We start from the raw sequence: 12,941 nt of genomic DNA on the forward strand, positions 1-12,941 counted from the left end.
TCACACTTGGTGTGTTGCCTTCCTGTATTTTTATGTTTTACATTTATTATGTTTTATGTTTCTGTTTTCTTTTCTTTTCTTTTTTTTTTGAGATGGAGTCTCGCTCTGTCACCCAGGCTGGAGTGCAGTGGCCGGATCTCAGCTCACTGCAAGCTCCACCTCCCGGGTTTACGCCATTCTCCTGCCTCAGCCTCCCGAGTAACTGGGACTACAGGCGCCCGCCATCTCACCCTGCTAGTTTTTTGTATTTTTTAGTAGAGACGGGGTTTCACCGTGTTAGCCAGGATGGTCTCGATCTCCTCACCTCGTGATCCGCCCGTCTTGGCCTCCCAAAGTGCTGGGATTACAGGCTTGAGCCACCATGCCCGACCTATGTTTCTGTTTTCTACAAGAACAAAATCTGACCAGGCACAGTGGCTCATGCCTATAATCCCACCACTTTGGGAGGCCAAAGTGGGCAGATCACTTGAAGTCAGGAGTTCAAGACCAACCTGGCCAACATGGTGAAACCCCGCCTCTACTAAAAATACAAAAATTGGCCAGGCGCGGTGGCTCAAGCCTGTAATCCCAGCACTTTGGGAGGCCGAGGCGGGTGGATCACGAGGTCAGGAGATCGAGACCATCCTGGCTAACATGGTGAAACCCCGTCTCTACTAAAAATACAAAAAACTAGCCGGGCGAGGTGGCGGGCGCCTGTAGTCCCAGCTACTCGGAGGCTGAGGCGGGAGAATGGCGTGAACCCGGGAGGCGGAGCTTGCAGTGAGCCGAGATCGCGCCACCGCACTCCAGCCTGGGCGACACAGTGAGACTCCGTCTCAAAAAAAAAAAAAAATACAAAAATTAGCCAGGCCTGGTGGCACGTGCCTGTAATTCCAGCTACTTGGGAGGCTGAGGCAGGAGAATCACTCAAACCCAAGAGGCAGAGTTTGCAGTGAGTTGAAATCGTGCCACTGCACTCCAACCTGGGAGACAGAGTGAAACTGTGTCTCAAAAAACAAAAAAGTAAAATCTTTATTTACATATGGTACCTGTAGCCTTCATTTAAAAAATAATTTTTATTGTATTGTATGTTATTTTATTTTATTTTGTTTTATTTATTTTATTTTATTTGACAAGAGTCTTGCTCTGTTGTTCAGGCTGGAGTGCAGTGGTGCGATCTCAGCTCACTGCAAACTCTGCCTCCTAGGTTCAAGCAATCCTCTAGCCTCAGCCTCCAGAGAAGCTGGGATTACAGGTCCTTGCCACCACGCCTGACTAATTTTTGTATATTTTTGTAGAGACAGGGTGTCACCATGTTGGTAGTCTTTTTTTTTTTTTTTTTTTTTGAGACGGAGTCTCGCTCTGTCACCCAGGCTGGAGTGCAGTGGCCGGATCTCAGCTCACTGCAAGCTCCGCCTCCCAGGTTCACGCCATTCTCCGGCCTCAGCCTCCCAAGTAGCTGGGACTACAGGCGCCCGCCACCTCGCCCGGCTACATGTTGGTAGTCTTAAACTCCTGACCTCAGGCGATCTGCACCCCCCGCCAACCTTCCACAGTGCTGGGATTACGGGTGTGAGCCACCACGACCGGCCTTAAAAAGTAATTTATTAAAGTGAAATTCATATAACACAAAATTAACCATTTGAAAATGAACAACTTAGGGACCTTTAGTTCATTCACAATGTTGTATAACCACCACCTCTACTTTTCCGAGATGGTTCCTGTGCTCGCCACAGCCAAGCACACTGTCCACCCCATCAGATAACTTTTATTTATTTAACTCTCAACCTAGTATTGAAGACTTGCTTGTTTTGAATCTCTTGGTCTCATAAATGGGGCTCCCACGGACATCCTTGTGTATACCTTTGGTCGGAATGTCTGACTATTTCCTGACAGCAGGGCCCTGAGCAATCTCCCACAGCTCAGTTCCCACCTCTACCTGGATGACTCACAGAGTTACATTTCCAGCAGAGACCCCGCCTCTGCACACCAAACCGTATATCCCTGCGCCCACCCGGCAGTTCCCCTTGGAGGCACTGAACACACAACACAACATGCCCAGAGCCAGCCCGTCCTCTCTTGCTCTTTCCTCTCTCTGCCAAAGGTACCACCTGCCATCCTGCTGCTCCTGCTGGAATCCTGAGTCATCCCTGACAACTCGCGCCCCAGCTCAACCTCCAGATGCAGCCCAACCCCAGGTCTGGATGATTTTATCTTTGGAATTTCGCTCGAATACATTCCCATCTCTCCCTTTCCCCAACCTAGGTCCAAGCCAGCATTTCCTGTTGCCTGAAGCACAACCTAGACTCCTAACCGGACTCTGGTCCGTCCAGTTCGGTCACTCCACAGCTCACTGAGAACCAAGATTGCAAAATGCAGATTAGATCGCCTAGCCCTGCTTCCCTCTCAGACCTTTCTCTGACTTCCTACTCCTTTTAACATAAAAATCCAATTCCTTAATGTGTCTACAAAGCCTGGTTCCTCCTCTCCAGGCTTCGACCTCCAGGGCCCTCTTCCCATTCCTTGTGTGGACCACATTCCTTGTGGCCACAGGACCTTTGCACAGGCCAAAGGTCTTTGCACTGGCTTTCTCTGCCAGCAACCTCAGCCCTCTGTTTTTCCTGGTTAATCCTTGCTCATCATCCCGTCTCAACCTGGTCTTCTTTGCCCTCCACCAGGGGAGAGTCCCTGCTTTCTCCTTGTACCTATTTACCCTTTACCGCTATTGTCATTTTATTTGGATTATATGATTATTTGATCAATATCTGTTCTACCTACCAAAGTATAAACACTCCATACCACTCTTGGTATGTATGTATGTATGTATGTATGTATGTATGTATGTATGTATTGAGACAGAGTCTCCTTCTGTCATCCAGGCTGGAGTGCAGCGGCGTGATCTCTGCTCCCTGCAAACTCTGCCTCCCAGGTTCAAGGGATTTTCCTCTCTCCACCTCCCAAGTAGCTGGGATTACAGGCCCCCAACACCACGCCCGGCTAATTTTTGTATTTTTTCAGTAGAGATGGGGTTTCACCATGTTGGCCGGGCTAGTCTTGAATTCCTGATCTCAGCTCTTGTCATTTTATTTGAATTTATTATATGATTATTTGATCAACATCTGTTTTCCCTACCAAAGTATAAGCACCCCATCCTGGGGCCCATAATGAGTAATCAAGAAATATATGTTGAGGCCGTGCGTGGTGGCTTATGCCTGTAATCGCAACACTTTGGGAGGTCGAGGTGGGCAGATCACTTGAGGTCAGGAGTTCGAGACCAGCCTGGCCAACATGGTAAAACCCCGTCTCTATTAAAAATACAAAAAAAGTAGCCAGGCATGGTGGTGTGCACCTGTAGTCACAGGTACTAGGGAGGCTGAGGCATGAGAATTGCTTGAACCTGGGAGGGGGAGATGGCAGTGAGCTGAGTTGGCGCCACTACACCCCAGCCTGGGTGATAGAGCGAGACTCTTGTCTCAAAAAAAAAAAAAAAGAAAAGAAAAGAAAAAAGAAAAAGAAAGAAAAGAAAAAAAAGAAATATATGTTGAATCAGCAAATGAAAAAGCAGTGTAATTACCAGGACAAAGCACATGGGCATTTGGAAAATTCTGGAGGATATTTCCAGAGTGCTTTCCAGAAGGGTGGTAGCAAGGAACACTCGCACCAGGCATATGGGAGTGTCCGCATAGCCACGCCTTTACCATAAATTTCACACATGCAGCAAAGCTTCAATCATCTAACAAGTGCAAGCCCCCAGGCCAGTCATAAAGTGAGAGTACAGTCAGCAGCAGACGCTGAGCCAAGCAGGCAGAGAGCAGCTGACTGAGTCAAAGATGCAAAGGTGGCCCCAGAGCCGGCGTGTCTGGGCCCTTCTGGAGCCAGAAGACAGGAACAATCTCCCTGGTTGCCTGTCAAAGCCACGTCTAATCATTCAGGCCTGGAAGTCTGGGGAAGCGGCAGAGGAAAGGACTGGAAAGAAGTTAACAAAAGAGGCTGAGCACGGTGGCTAACACCTATATTCCCAGCATTTTGGGAGGCTGAGGTGGGCAGATCACAAGGTCAGGAGTTCAAGACCAGCCTGGCCAATATGGTGAAACCCCATCTCTACTAAAAAAAATACAAAAATTAGCTGGGCATGGTGGCGCATGCCTGTAGTTCCAGCTACTCAGGAGGCTGAGGCAGGAGAATTGCTTGAACCCGGGAAGCAGAGGTTGCAGTGAGCTGAGATCATGACACTGCACTCCAGTCTGGGCGACAGAGTAAGACTCCGTCTTAAAAAAAAAAAAAAAAAAGGTGATAGAAGAGAGAGAAGAAAAGGCAGGCAGAGGTAGCAGAGCTCAGAGACAGAGGCAGGTGTCAGAGGCAGTGGCGGGCTCAGGAGGTCTCAGATCTGCTGCCAGTGGGAGAAGAGCTGCTTTGGGGACCGTCTGGGGATCATCGGCTCACACTTCTGGCACTGGGGCTGGGAAGATTCGAAAATCAGGACTGCTGACCAGGGCACCTACGTGGGGCTTCTCCATGGCAGGTTGTTTCTAAGATGACTGCAGCGATCCTTGTCTCCTGGTACTCATGGCCTCTGTAGCTCCTTTCTAAGCGACAGAATACCTCCGTGCCACAATCAGGTTGCAAGAGATTCTCATTTTCCTCTTGGTAGCAGACTCCCTTCCTTGTTGACTTTGATAGACTGAGTGGCTATGTTGGGAAGTCCCGCACAGGAGGAGCCCAGTTCTAGCTGACTAAGAACTCAGGTGCTCTTTGAGCTGCCTTTTTATTTTTATTTACTTTTATTTTATTTTTTTTGAGATAGGGTCTTGCTGTCACCCAGGCTGAAGTGCAGTGGTACAATCAGCTCACTGCAGCCTCAACCTCCTGGGCTCAAGCAATCTTCCCACCTCAGCCTCCTGGGTAGCTGGAACTACAGGCATGCATCACTGTGCCTGGCTAACTTTAAATTTTGTGTAGAGACAGGGTCTCACTATGTTGCCCAGGCTAGTCTCAAACTTCTGAGCTCAAGCTATCCTCCTGCCTCAGCCTCCCAAAATGCTGGGATTACAGGTGTGAGCCACTGTACCTGGCCCTTCAAGACTTCAAGAAATGAAATTCTGCACCAGGCATGGTGCCTCATGCCTGTAATCCCAGCAATTTGGGAGGCCGAGGCAGGTGGATCACCTGAGGTCAGGAATTTGAGAGCAGGCTGGCCAACGTGGTGAAACCCCATATCTACTAAAAATACAAAAATTAGCCAGGTCTGGTGGTAGGCGCCTATAGTCCCAGCTACTCGGGAGGCTGAGGCAGGAGAATTGCTGGAACCCGGGAGGCAGAGGTTGCAGTGAGCTGAGATCACACCACTGCACTCCAGCCTGGGCAACAAGAGTGAAACTCCATCTCAAAAAAAAAAAAAAAAAAAAAAAAAAAAATCAAGACCGGGCACGGTGGCTCATGTCTGTAATCCCAGCACTTTGGGAGACCAAGATGGGTGGATCACCTGAAGTCAGGCAGATGTCCCAGCTACTTGGGAGGCTGAGGCAGGAGAATTGTTTGAATCTGGGAGGCAGAGGTTGCAGTGAGCCAAGATTGTGCCATTGCACTCCAGCCTGAGCAACAAGAGCAAAACTCTGTCACACACACACACACACACACACACAAACCAACAAAAAAGAAATGAAATTCTGCCAAGTACTGAGTAGGCATGGAAGCAGATCTTTCCCCAGCTGAGCCTTCAGATGAAACCCCAGCTTGAGAGAAGGAGACAGAAGACGCGGCTAAGCCCCATTCAGAGTCCTGGCCCACAGAGACTGTGAGGCAGTACGTGTGTGGTTTTAAACCACGAAATCTGTGGTCATTTGTTACTCAGTTAGGGCATCCTCACAACGTGAGGGCTCAGGTGGTCTGACTGCCACTTGGTAGCTCCAGGCTCTGAGCGCTAGGGGCCCAGAGAACACAGTAGCAGCTGCAGCCCCTTCTGTGATACAAGCCTTGGGCTCCTCCTGTGCAGGCCTTCCCAACATAGCCACTCAGTCTATCAAAGCCAGCAAGGACAGGAGTCTGCTGGAAAGACAGAGATGAGAATCTCTTGCAACCTGACTGAAAGTGACAGCCCCTCAGCATGGAGGTATTCTGTTGCTTAGGAAGGAGTTACAGAGGGAGGCAAGGATCAGCACAGTCATCTCAGAAGCAATCTACCATGGGGAAGCCTCAAGTAGGCGCCCTGGTCAACAGTCCTGATCTTTGAGTCTTACCAGCCCTGGTGCCAGCAGTATGAGCCTGATGGGACTTCAGCTGGTCCCCAGACCAGACCCTCCATCCTTGGCAGGCACTTCTGCCTCTTCTGTCAGTTACAGTTGGACAGTTCCTCCCCCTGGGAGGAGTTTCAAGGTCACATGGTGGAGAAGTGGGTGGAATGGGAGATCTTGCTGTGGCTGTTCTGAAAAACCTGCACTGCCACGGCCCATCCTCAGGCCACAGCTCACATCCCTCCCACGTGTGAAGTCCACCTGCCCCATCCCAAGACTCCTGAAGCCTCATCCACTGTGGTTTTGGGCTTGGACTGGAGGCCCAGGATCCAGCTGTGTAAACCATGGCCTGGTACGGAGGAGACTCCTGGACGTGAGGGGTCTTCAAGCCTAAACCAAGGTCTGGTGCGGAGGAGGCTCCTGGGTGGGGGGTCTTCAAGCCCAGGGGTGTTCTCCGTGCCTATGGCTCCTTCCTGAGTTATTCTTCCCTTTTCTTAAAAAACTGAGTTTGCAACTGAGTAGCCCTCTCAGCCCATTTATTTCCTTTAAAAGTTGAGGCTCTAAAAGCCTCTTTCGTTTTACCCTGTCTTCATCCCATTAGTGCAAGAACCTAATTCCTTTAAAAACTTGGCTGGGTGCAGTGGCTCACGCCTGTAATCCCCGCACTTTGGGAGGCCGAGGCTAGAGGATCACTTGAGGCTGGGAGTTCCAGACCAGCCTGGCCAGCATGGCGAAACCCGACAGGGTTTAGTAGAGACATCTACTAAAAATACAAAATACAAAAATTAGCTGGGTGTGGTGGCCGGCGCCTGTAATCCCAGCTACTCAGGAGGTTGAGGCGGGAGAATCACTTGAACCTGGGAGGCGGACGTCACAGTGAGCTGAGATCACACCACTGAACTCCAGCCTGGGCGACAGAGTAAGAATCTGTCTCAAAAACAAAATAAAACAAAACAAAACAAAACACCCAATTTGGGAGCTTCCTGGGTACTAATCTAAAATTCATTCCAGCCTGGCGCGGTGGCTCACACCTATAATCCCAACACTTTGGGAGACCAAGGTGGGCGGATCACCTGAGGTCAGGAGGTCGAGACCAGCCTGGCCAACATGGAGAAACCCTGTCTCTACTAAAAATACAAAATTAGCTGGGTGTGGTGGCGCATGCCTGTAGTCCCAACTACTCAGGAGGCTGAGACAGGAGAATCACTTGAACCTGGGAGGAGGAGGTTGAGGTCAGTGGAGATGACGCCATTGCACTCCAGCCTGGGCAATAGGAGTGAAACTCTGTCTCAAAAAAACAAAATATATAAATAAAAATAAAATTCATTCCATTAGACAAAAAACCTCCCTCACAAAACTTAAAAAAAAAAAAGGAATAGATGTTTTCTTTTGAAGCAGTTTTATGTTAACAAAAAAGTTACCTGGAGAGTACAGAGAATTTCTGAAAACTTCCTCTCCCTGCTCCAACTCCCCCAAATTTTCCTGCTGACTAACATCTTGCATTAATGTGGTACATTTGTTACAATCAATGAGCCAATATGAATACATTACCATTAGCTAAGATCCACTGTTTACAGTCAGTTTTACTCTGCGTTTTACACGAGATGGGTCTTGCCCAGTGAATAATGTCAGGCATCCACCATTACAGCATCATATAGAATAATTTCACTGCCCCACAAATCCCTTGCACGCCATCCATTCCTTCCTCTTTCCCCCTGCACCAGCCCCTGATTACTGTTTTCAGAGCTTTGCCGTTTCCAGAATGTGGTATGGTTGGAATCATACAGTATGCAGCCTTTTCACGCTGGCTTCTTTCCCTTAGCACCACAACACTTTCTGAGATAGGCCCTTCTCCACCTTGGGCTTCAAGTGAGAAAAGAACCTTGTGATTTGAGAAGACCTGCTCTTCAACAGAGCAACTCTGCAAGGAATGCCGCTAAGGTCCTCAGGATGCCTTTGTCTGAAAGGGTTTGTGAGGCACTTTTCCTTTTTTTCCCTGAGGTCTTAATAAAGGATCTGCTTTGTCCTGAGGCCCTTTCTCACTTTGAGAATCACTTACTGGCTGAAAACCCTGTTCCGGCCTTTACGTTTCCTCCCAGCTTCACTGGAAAATGAAATTGTTTGCTCCTAGTTCCTCTCTCCTTTTCCATTTTATTATAGGCAGAAGGAGCCAGGAGCACCTTCAAGACCTGCCTGGAAAACTCATCAGCTACAGCAACAAGCCAGCTAGGTGTACTCAGTGTCTACTTTCTATGCTATGGCAGGCAACAGTTTTATTAAACCTTCTGCCACCACATGAGAAAGGGTTCCTTTGCTCCAATAGCCAATAGCATTTTCTTTTTTCTTTTTCTTTCTTTTTCTTTTTTTTTTTGAGATGGAGTCTCGCTCTGTCGCCCAGGCTGGAGTGCAGTGGCAGTGATCTTGGCTCACTGCAGCCTCCGTCTCGCAGGGTGAAGCAATTCTCTGCCTCAGCCTCCTGAGTAGCTGAGATTACAGGTGCACATCGGGCTAATTTTTTTATTTTTAGTAGAGACAGGGTTTCATCACGTTGGCCGGGCTGGTTTCGAACTCCTGAGTTCAAGCAATCCACCCATCTCAGCTTCCCAAAGTGCTGGGATCACAGGCTTGGGCTACTGTGCCTGGCTTGCATTTTTCTTTTCCTTCCTTTCCTTCCCTTCCTTCCTTTCCTTCCCTTCCTTCCCTCCTTTCCCTCCCTCCCTCCTTTCCTTCCTTCTCTTTCTTTCTTCTCTTTTCTTCTTTTCTTTTCTTTCTCTTTCTTTCTTTCTTTTCTTTCTTTTTCTTTTTTTTTTTTTTTTTTGAGACGGAGTCTTGCTCTGCCGCCCAGGCTGGAGTACAGTGGCCGGATCTCAGCTCACTGCAAGCTCCGCCTCCCGGGTTCACGCCATTCTCCTGCCTCAGCCTCCCGAGTAGCTGGGACTACAGGCGCCTGCCACCTCGCCTGGCTAGTTTTTTGTATTTTTAGTAGAGACGGGGTTTCACCGTGTTAGCCAGGATGGTCTCTATCTCCTGACCTCGTGATCCGCCCATCTCGGCCTCCCAAAGTGCTGGGATTACAGGCTTGAGCCACCGCACCCGGCTTTTCTTTCTTTTTCTTTCTTTCCTTTCCTTCCTTCTTTCTCTTTCTTCTTTTCTTTCTTTCCTTCCTTCTTTCCCTTCCTTCCTTCCTTTCTCTTTCTTTCTTTCTTTCTTTCTCTTTCTTTTCTTTCTTTCTTTCTTTCTTTCTCTTTCTTTCTTTCTTTCTTTCTTTCTCTTTCTTTCTTTCTTTCTTTCTTTCTTTCTTTCTTTCTTTCTTTCTTTCTTTCTTTCTTTCTTTCTTTCTTTCTTTCTTTCTTTCTTTCTCTCTCCTCTTTCTTTCTCTCTTTCCTTTTCTTTTATTTATTTATTTATTTATTTATTTATTTATTTATTTATTTTTTTATGGAGTCTCACTCTGTCGCCCAGGCTAGAGTGCAGTGACTCAGTCTTGGCTCACTGCAACTTCTGCTTCCCGGGTTCAAGCAATTCTCCTGCCTCAGCCTCCTGAGTAGCTGGGATTACCGGCACACCCCACCATACCCGGCTAATTTCTATATTTTTAGTAGAGATGGGGTTTTACCGTGTTGGCTAGACTGGTCTTAAACTCCTGACCTAAGGTGATCCACCCACCTCTGCCTCCCAAAGTGCTGGGATTACAGGCGTGAGCCGCCCCACCCGGCCTCTTTCTTTTTTTTTTTTTTTTTAAGAGATGTGATCTCACTATGTTGCCCAGGGTGATCTTGACTTCCTGGGCTCAAGTCATCCTCCTGCCTCAACTCCCTGAGTAGCGGGAACATGCACTATTGGACCCGGATCATCTTCTTTACTTTCCTGCAAGCCCTTGCCAACTTCCTCCAGGCTTCTGCCCACTGCCTGCTCCTAAAGCCAATGCCATGTGTTTCAGATTTTAGTGACCAGAGCACAGTGAGGCACTTCAGACCCATTAGCTTTCTAATCATCATACCAGCTATGCGAGTTGGGGGGGTACTGCCCTCCCCTTTCATAGGAGTGAACACTGAGAATTGGGGAAATTACACAACTGGTCATAAGCACCCAGTTAGGAGGAGGAGGATGAGGAGGAGGAGGAGGAGGAGAAGGAGGAGGAACTGAGTGTTTGAAAAACAGTTTTAAAAAATTGGATAGCACAGTAGCCTGGGGACATTTAGCGAAGAGTAAGATGGCTGTATGTGCATTGATAACCATTCAAGGTGCCATCGTGACGGTCCTGAACTGGGAGGGAAGGAGTCATATGTTTGCTATGCTCTTCTCACCAAGGCAAGGGATTGTGTTGTATGTTTTAGAGAGTTGTCTGTGAAAAACAATTAAAACTTGATGCTTAGGCCAGGGGCAGTGGCTCACGCCTGTAATCCCAGCACTTTGGGAGGTCAAGGCAGGTGGATCACTTGAGGTTAGGAGTTTGAGACCAGCCTGGCTAAGGTGGTGAAACCCCATCTCTACTAAAAATACAAAAATTAGTCAGGCCTGGTGGCAGGCACCTGTAATCCCAGCTACTTGGGAGGCTGAGGCAGGAGAATCGCTTGAATGCAGGAGGCAGAGGTTGCAGTGAGCCGAGATCATGCCATTAAACTCCAATCTGAGTGACAAGAGCAAAACTCCTCAAAAAAATAAAAATTAAATTTAAAAAAAAAAAAAAAAAGGCCCAGGCGCAGCAGCTCATACTTATAATCCCAGTACTTTGGGAGGCCTAGGCAGGTGGATCACCTGAGGTCAGGAGTTGGAGACCAAGCTGAACAACATAGCAAAACCCTGTCTCTACTAAAAATACAAAAATTAACCGGTCATGGTGGCGTGTGCCTGTAATCCCACCTACTTGGGAGGCTGAGGCAGAAGAATCGCTTGAATCCAGGAGGTGGAGGTTGCAGTGAGCTGAGATCATGCCACTGCACTCCAGCCTGGGTGACAGAGTCTCATAAATAAATAAATAAATAAATAAACCAGGTGCGATGGCTCACACCTGTAATCCCAGCACTTTGGGAGACTGAGGTGGGCAGATCACCTGAGGTTAGGAGTTTGAGACCAGCCTGGCCAACCTGATGAAACCCTATCTCTACTAAAAAAGAAAAAAATTACAAAATATATATATATATATATATATATATAGACAGGTATGGTGGCGGGCACCTGTAATCTCAACTACTCAGGAGGCTGAGGCAGGAGAATCGCTTGAACCCGGGAGGCGGAGGTTGCGGTGAGCTGAGATCACACCATTGCACTCCAGCCTGGGCGACGACAGCAAAACTCCCTCTCAAAAACTAAAAAATAAAAGAAAAAATAAATAAAAACAAAATTTGATGCTTAAACAATTAAGCTTCATGCATCTCTTTAATTTTTCTTTTATTTAAACTCTAATTTCATGACAGATTAAGCTTCATGAATCTCAAAAATGTGCAGAACCCTCACTCCCAGCCTTCCCTCCCTCTCTCTTGTCCTTCTTTCTGATTTCTTGGAATCAGAAGGAAGATTCAGATATTCAGGAACCATCTCACAGGAGGCACCCATGTGACGTGTCCAACATCACTCCACGCAGGTGTCCTTGGGTCCTGGGTGCCCAGGTTCCTGTGAATTGTGACCCCAGGCAGAAGCGTGAGCATCTTCAGAGGAACCCGCCCACCCAAAGCCAGGGAACAGCCAAGGCTGGCATCCTCAGGGTGGCTGTGTGCCAGGGCACCTCTGACTTGCGCTGAGTCAAATGGACAAAGCCCGCAATTCACCCATAACCCAGATTCTTGAGACCCCGCTTGACTTTGGGAATCCCAGGCATTAGGCTCAGGGCAGTGTCATCATGGCGCTTGCTGGCCAAGTCAGGACACAGCCTAAGCCGGAATCTGCTGGTGCTGGTATAAGTGGTGAGTGGGCGTGTGGGTGGGGGTTGCGGTTAGGGTGTGGACATCCCAGAATCCAGGACTCTGTTCACAATTCGTCCACACTCCCTGCTCCCCTCCCTTACAGCACCTCCCTCCCCAGGCCTCCTGAGCCTCTAACCCCCAGATAAGGAAAGGGGTGGACTCAGTTGGAGTCCAGTGGCCACTCCGGTCCAATCAACTCTACCTGGGGTGAGGGGAAGCTCCTCTGGCCGGGCTGCTCCCTCTGCAGGGCTGTGACTGGACAGATTACTCAAGAAAGGAAGCAGGTGGGCCGGAACGAACCCATGGTGCCACATAGGCCTCCGTTCTCATGCATATAAGTTTCCCACACTCAGGCAGGAAATGAAAATGCTTCTTGGACCCCCAAGGAGAATAAAGGAGAGGGGAAGGGGAGGAGGATTTTTCGGTGCTATTAATGACACTTTCAGCCTCCTGTGCATTTTTGGGACGGCTGCAGAAGGCAGTGCTGCGCCCCTACCCAGAACTAGCGAGTGCTTCCCGATTGGCCTCCCGCCTTCCTCTCGTCCTCCAGGGCCTCCATTGGCAGCTGTGCAAGGGCCCGGCCCTGCCTCTGGCTCTCCACACTCGCTGTGATACCTCAGGCCTCCCAAGCCCCGCCACGCCCTTCCCTCTTTCGGGAACAGCTGCCTTCCATCACCTTGGCTGCCTGGCTAATTCCTGCTCATTCCTTAAAGCCCTGTTTTGATTTCTCCTCAATAAAACTCTGACACCACCCTCCAGTCAGAATTAGTCATTTCTTTCTCTGTACGTTGGAAACACCGCTTTCTCGTGGAGACTTTAAGGATCTCCA

This window comes from Theropithecus gelada, chromosome 16 (assembly GCF_003255815.1).
Source record: "Theropithecus gelada isolate Dixy chromosome 16, Tgel_1.0, whole genome shotgun sequence".
Classification (NCBI taxonomy): Eukaryota; Metazoa; Chordata; class Mammalia; order Primates; family Cercopithecidae; genus Theropithecus; species Theropithecus gelada.